This window comes from Stylophora pistillata, chromosome 9, assembly GCF_964205215.1.
Source record: "Stylophora pistillata chromosome 9, jaStyPist1.2, whole genome shotgun sequence".
NCBI classification, from domain to species: domain Eukaryota; kingdom Metazoa; phylum Cnidaria; class Anthozoa; order Scleractinia; family Pocilloporidae; genus Stylophora; species Stylophora pistillata.
In genome coordinates, this window is record NC_142527.1 from 23,410,951 (window position 1) to 23,417,955 (window position 7,005).

At 40.2% G+C, this 7,005-nt stretch overlaps 1 pseudogene; it reads right to left on the reverse strand.

The window, feature by feature from the left end:
- Positions 1–4,771: 4,771 nt before the first annotated feature.
- On the reverse strand, positions 4,772–5,871 carry LOC148723881 (uncharacterized; annotated as a pseudogene).
- Positions 5,872–7,005: the final 1,134 nt, after the last annotated feature.

The window sequence follows — 7,005 nt, forward strand, 5'->3', positions numbered from 1 at the left end:
CGTAAAGAAAGTATCAAACGCAACTGGTAAGCGTCTATTGCGAAATTTATGCATAAAGTACTACTTGAGCGTAGGACATTTCTTCTCCTATTTTGCGTAAAGCTTTAGCATTGGTGATATGGAATACCTTGCTACCTTTACGCTGATCCTTCCTCACAAAGATCCTTCCCCCATTTGTCCACAAGAATTTGAAGCCTTTATCTTTCTTGACTTTTAGACAGTCCTTGAAGAGTTCCTTATTACATTGAGTAAGACTTTCATTAATACAGATTCTGTTCTCCTCAGAAAAGCCTAAGTCTTGCGATGTGATGTCCTTGAGAGCTTTCCTAGCTCGATATAATTTCTCACGACGAACATCCCGGCTCGTAAACTTCACAATAATGGCAGGTGGAAACAAAGCTCCTTCTCCGTTTGCTTTCGGTTTACTCGGAAGACCATGGCCTGTTGAAATGTCATCTTTTTTGAGGTCAACTCCAATCTTTCAACCGAGCTCGACAACAATTTCGTTTGTATCTTCCCGCATGACACCAGAACTCTTTGGGATACCCCGAACTTCCAAGAAGTCTCGTCTAGAGTATTGTTCAAGTTCGTTAATTGATTCCTTCAAAGCCTTTAACTGGTTTGTATTAGCCAGGAGCTCAGCTTTAAGACTCTTGTTCTCATTAACCAATTCTATCATTCCTTTTTCGTAAGTTGACAGTTTTGTTAGTAGTTGGTCATAATTAGAGTTCGCAGTAGCAATAAACTTCTTCATATTGTCAATCGATTTGCGCAAAGGCTCTAAAGCCTTGTCCAACAGATTCTTAAGTTCTTCTCTCGTTAGACCTCTCAAAATAATACGTAGATAATTCAAAACAGCATGACACACGAAAAAAAGAAGAAAAAAGGGGAAAACACAGCTTTGATAAGCTAAATTCACTGGAAATTTAACGAAGATCAATAATAACCGCCATCTTTCCCGCTGACCGCTGAAGTGATGTTAACTCCTATTGGCCACTCTCGCCATATCTTTCTTGCTGTTTGGCAATGGAATGAGTAGTAATCTGCTATCGAGCTTTCTTAACCATCAATTGAAAGAAAAAGGGTTTTTTTAAATACTCTTTGAAATAAAACCTTAGCCGGTTTCTCTTTCGCGTGATTTAATCACAGGAAAGAAATGGGTGGTCGTCTAAATTTATCAAAAATCAACTTTCAATCGTGAAAATTTTCCTGCTTTTCTCTTCTTTTCTTCTCACGCTTTGATTAAGTTTTGTTTTCTTTCTTCTGAGAACAGGAAAGTTCAGATAAAGCTAGGAAGTCCCCAAAGAGAATTTCTCATGGGACTCAGATCTACAATCTTCTTTCCCTCAGCTTTGGGTTCTCGACGCACTACCAAATACGTCAGAGGAGGTGCTTTTGTCAGTTGTTGTCCGCTATCGACATTATAGATAACTTGTGGCCGACTTCCTAGTGTGGCAAATCGTTTTCTCTTCAAATCATTCTTAAAAACTTTAAATTACTTCAAAACGATCCAGAGACAAGCACTATCTTTTCGCAGCCTCCGCTCATTTCATTCAAACGCGACAAAAACATAGGCAATTTTTTGGTCAGAAGTTCTTTTCAGACTAATGACCAACCAGGCACTTTTAAATGCGTTCGTGCACGATGCAAAACGTGTCCTTTCATTCACAACACTGATAAAATATCGGAACCCAAACGATCAATTAAGATCACCGATCACTTCACGTGCACCTCTGCTAATGTAATCTATTGCATAACTTGCACTTATTGTAAAAAGATATACATCGGCGAAACAGGCAGAAGACCAGGTGACCGATTCCGAGAACACCTTCGCGACGTGGAAAGGAATGACAAGGACACATCGAAACCAGTCGCTAGACATTTTAATTTACCTAATCATTCTAAGCAACATATGGCAATCTGCGGTCTTTCCTTACACTTAGATAGCACGGAAAGCCGTAAAACTCTTGAACAAAAGCTCATCTTTCAAACCGGCAGTCTAAATCCCACAGGGATCAACAAATGCTTTTCATTCCACTGATTTATTCTTGTTTTTCTCGTTGCCGATTCCGAGAACACCTTCGAGACGTGGAAAGGAATGACAAGGACACATCGAAACCAGTCGCTAGACATTTTAATTTACCTAATCATTCTAAGCAACATATGGCAATCTGCGGTCTTTCCTTACACTTAGATAGCACGGAAATCCGTAAAACTCTTGAACAAAAGCTCATCTTTCAAACCGGCTGTCTAAATCCTACAGGGATCAACGAACGCTTTTCATTCCACTAATTTATTCGTGTTTTTCTCGTTGCCATGTTCCCACCAATAACGTAGCTCCATTTTCTGCCTTTAAAAGTACACACTACCCACAATTCCTCTATTCGCTCCGACGAAAGGCCAACGCTCGAAACGTCAGCTTTTGTAATCGTTACGGTGGCCAATTTACCATTTCAACTTTGTTGATATATTCAAATTGTTTTGTTTCCAGCACGATAACGTTAAGCGCGGTTGCCACAGGTCAGGAAACTTCGTACCAAGTTACTTCAGGGCGTGGAAAAATTCAGGAAATATTGATTTGAGTCACGAAAAAATTTACATCTTTGAATGAAGGCAGGGAAAACTGTCAAATTTCAAGTAAATATAAAGATATACATCTTGTCTTGACCGTCTTTGTGATGAGAGATGCCGACACTTTCTTTTTTAAGTCGATGACGCGTATTGTTGCCAACAGTTCACAGATTCCTGACGAGCATATGCTTCCATTTGTGATGAAAGTTGAAGTTGGAAAGTTGCCCAGCGTAAGCTGAGCGTTTAATTTTCAGAAAAAATATCCGACTAACGCGTACGGCCTCTCGGTCGTTTGACAACCCTGCCGTCAACTAATAACCAGAGCGTACTAATTATCGCAAAAGAAAAAACTTAACAGTTCTCGAAATATACAACACCGAATGACAAAATGGCCAAAACGATCTTTTTTTGATACATTTGCTTCCCTTTTGTGGCCGTTTTATGTATTTTGCGATGTTGAAAAGATCGGGTGTTTTCCAGCTTGAGGTTATATAGAATCTCAGTGAAAGACTCTATTTTCGATTGTCAGCAGTTTCCAGTCAATTTCAGTCTTTCGAGTGCTGATTCATCCGCGAATATAAAAATTTCGGCCAGAGAAGGAGGAATTTCTTCCATAATATGTCGTCTACGGTACACATTTAAGGCTACTTCCCACCCCCTCGCGGGTGTCCTTCGGGGAAAACTCCTACGTGCGCTAATTTCAAGAAAACTCTAACAAACTATACATCAAAATAAAGCTAAATAAATGCAGTTTACAATAAAAATATAACTTAGGCGATGTTTCTATTTAGAGAATGTCAGGAGCCGGTAGGATCGGAAACGACCGAGGGTCCTTCTACTGAATTTATCGGGTATCGGATCCCTCTGCGCGAGCAAAATGACTTCACAGTCTTATTCACAAGGCATCAATCAACTAAACTGTGTCAGGCTTTTCCGATATTCTGATTGGTTGTCTAGATATCCTGACAAATGGTGCCATTTCTCCCTTTTTGGGCCTGTTTTTTTCTTTTTCTTTGCCCAAGGACTCCTCTCCTCTCACACAGCTTGAGAAACTACATTTGTTACTACCGCTGTGAAATCCAACACAGTTCGATTTCTTTCCATCATTTTATCTTGTAGAAACAAGGGATCTTGATTCCAGCCGCGCCGGGAAGTGTACAACAAAAGAAGAGAAGCACCTTGATTTCAGCTTTCGTATGCGGTCTCCAAACGGAAAAAAGTAAAACATTTGAGCCCTCGTCTTTCAAATCATATCACTTACCACTGAAATCAAAGATTTTAAAATAATCAGAGCGATGTTAAGCCGGGATTAAACCTCCTGATATAGAATCGCATTTGTTTGAGATTTGCATTGCGTTTTTTAAATAGCCAACAGATAAAAATTGTTTCATCACCAATGGAATTCTATCACAATATTCTCGTTCGAAGTTAGAGTAAACGAAATACATCAGTATGAGTTGAACGAAACCATTGTTCAACAACAAACATATGAAACATATGTATGAACTGCGGTTATGAAACGTATATGTGCACGATCCTTCGCAGTAAAGCACTATTTGAGCAATAGTGAAAATCAGACCTGAAAAAAATTTCAGGCCTGTACGGGATTCGAACCACTGACCTCTGCGATACTAGTGCAGCGCTCTACCAATTGAGCTAACAAGCCAACTGGGAGCAGGCCATCAAATTAATTCGACATAAACCCGTAGATGATAAATCAAACAACAACAAACATATGAAACATATGTATGAACTGCGGTTATGAAACGTATATGTGCACGATCCTTCGCATCTACGGGTTTATGTCGAATTAATTTGATGGTCTGCTCTCAGTTGGTTTGTTAGCTCAATTGGTAGAGCGCTGCACTAGTATCGCAGAGGTCAGTGGTTCGAATCCCGTACAGGCCTGAAATTTTTTTCAGGTCTGATTTTCACTATTGCTCAAATAGTGCTTTACTGCGAAGGATCGTGCACATATACGTTTCATAACCGCAGTTCATACATATGTTTCATATGTTTGTTGTTGTTTGATTTATCATCTACGGGTTTATGTCGAATAAATTTGATGGGCTGCTCCCAGTTGGCTTGTTAGCTCAATTGGTAGAGCGCTGCACTAGTATCGCAGAGGTCAGTGGTTCGAATCCCGTACTGGCCTGAAATTTTTTTCAGGTCTGATTTTCACTATTGCTCAAATAGTGCTTTACTGCGAAGGATCGTGCACATATACGAAACCATTGTTGTTCCCTTTCCTGTAGCCACACTTTGCCGTCCATGTGACAGTGGTTGCATCTATGTAGATCAATCGTGAGACTTCATCATGGAAAGCTGTGCTCAAAAATTGCTCATTTTTGTGTACTTGTCCTTATGGGCGACGGCATTGATAAGCAGGGCGAGATAGCAGCATACTGCGACAATAGACCCTTTCAAGGTTAACACCGCCATTTTGCCGGGGGTGCAAAACTGCTGGGGCGAGCGCAAAATGTACAGTGAATGTATGGAAAAATTCGGGAGATTGATGCTCGATAATTTGGGGAGGGTTGACATTCTGCAATTTCTATGAATTACGAAGTAAAGATACCTAGCAAAAGATGTTGCCGATTAAATATGAAGGGTTCAGGCTTGCTGAGAAGTGAGAAATCTTATTTTCAGTTTTTCATACAAATGCTTTTAAATTTTCCCGGAAACGGCGGTTTGGTTTTAGAGACAAATATATAGAAATCAAAATCTTAATTTGCTGCTTTTTTCGCGAGACTTCATTTCTCAAATTTGATCGGTAAAATGGTAGGTCTGGTTTCTTTAGTTTGTAATTCATAGAAATTGCACGATGTCAACCTTCCTCAAATTATCGAGCATCATTTTCTCAACTTTTCCCATACATTCACTGTACATTTTGCGTTCGCCCCAGCAGTTTTGCACCCTCGGCAAAATGGCGGCGTTAACCTTGAAAGGGTCTATTATTAAAAGTGCTGATCCGTCCGCACTTGATCGTGAGGTAGGGGATTCGTCAGTGAGGACGCAATTGCCAGATCCAGCGTAGCAATATACTCTCACCGATATGTCCAACCAAAGGAAGACGAAGTTAAAGTAACTCCATATGCTTAAGAACACCTCCATCTTCTTCTCTAAATTGAAACGCTGTAGCGTGTGGGATGGATGGATTTTTTTTGATCGCTTGTTCCAAAGGAATAACAAGAGAACAGGGCAGGCCAATACGAGAAATAACCAACATAAATTGATATCTAAGACAAACGATCCAAGAGCAGTAGAGCCTGCAATGTGTATTTCTTCTTGGTCCGTCATAATTGGCGTGACCGGCTAAAGTTCGTGTACATCGATCATAAGTAAAAGCTTCCGCGTGTCTCCTGGCATCAATTTCGTTCCCAGAATTCCTTACGGGCGGAAACGTTTACCACCCGCAAGGAATTAGGAGAGATTGACCTCTGGAACGAGATTATCTGACTTGGTCTGATATGATCTAGCAGTTAAACGTCTTTGGCGATATCGGTGGCGCAACATCGTGGTTTTTGGCCACCAAGTTGTCTCAAATTAGTTAAAAACAGCTACACATGCGCCCTTGATGTTCATCATTAACTGCTGCGTTCCCTCGAGAATAATCCAGATATGGCTGCGAAAAAATTTCACATAAAGGGCGGGGCTCAACTTGCGCTATACCGCGAGGATCCTTCCTAGTTCATATTTAAACGATACTCTCGGGGAAATTTCTTGTAAATTTCAAGTCATTTTAAGTTAATAAAACAAAGATATGGTTTACGGAATTTTGATGATACAGACTAAAAAGCGGGAGTTAGATGCAAACTTAACATCAGCGCGGATTATGAAAATAAATAAATTGCCCCAAAATCTTATCACTGATTTTAGAAATCTAGTGATGGCTTTCACTCTCCATGCAGGAGTAATGGTCAGAGGGGGTTGGTCATCGGAGATATTGGGCCTTAATGTACCCTTATTTTTGGACTTTGTCAAAACCAGAAAAACCGTCTTTGCTTAAGGGAGAAGTAAGGGAAGTTAGCTAATTAATTATGCAAAAGATGCAGGAAAAGAGGGTTTTCCCAGGGGGGGACCCTACATCTCCCAGGGAATGAAATATTTTGATATATTATTTTCACACATATTTTAACTCACGATACATAGCATTTGCGCCAAGTCTGAGCCAGATCGGTAATTTGAAGTTTATCGCCACTGCCCGGTTCTGCTCGGTTCTCTTGTGGACACGCTCTTAGAAACCAAGAGACAATGAAATAACTGTTTTGTTTTGTTTTGCTTTGTTTTTTCAAAAGCAACCACTTCCCTGAACTATTTTTCTTGTACAAAAGGTGGTTTCATATGAAATTAATACCTTTCCACAAACGCGAAACACTGTGTAAGGGACTAGCCTGAAACGATAATGCTATTATTCGAATGTGGCTGTGACTA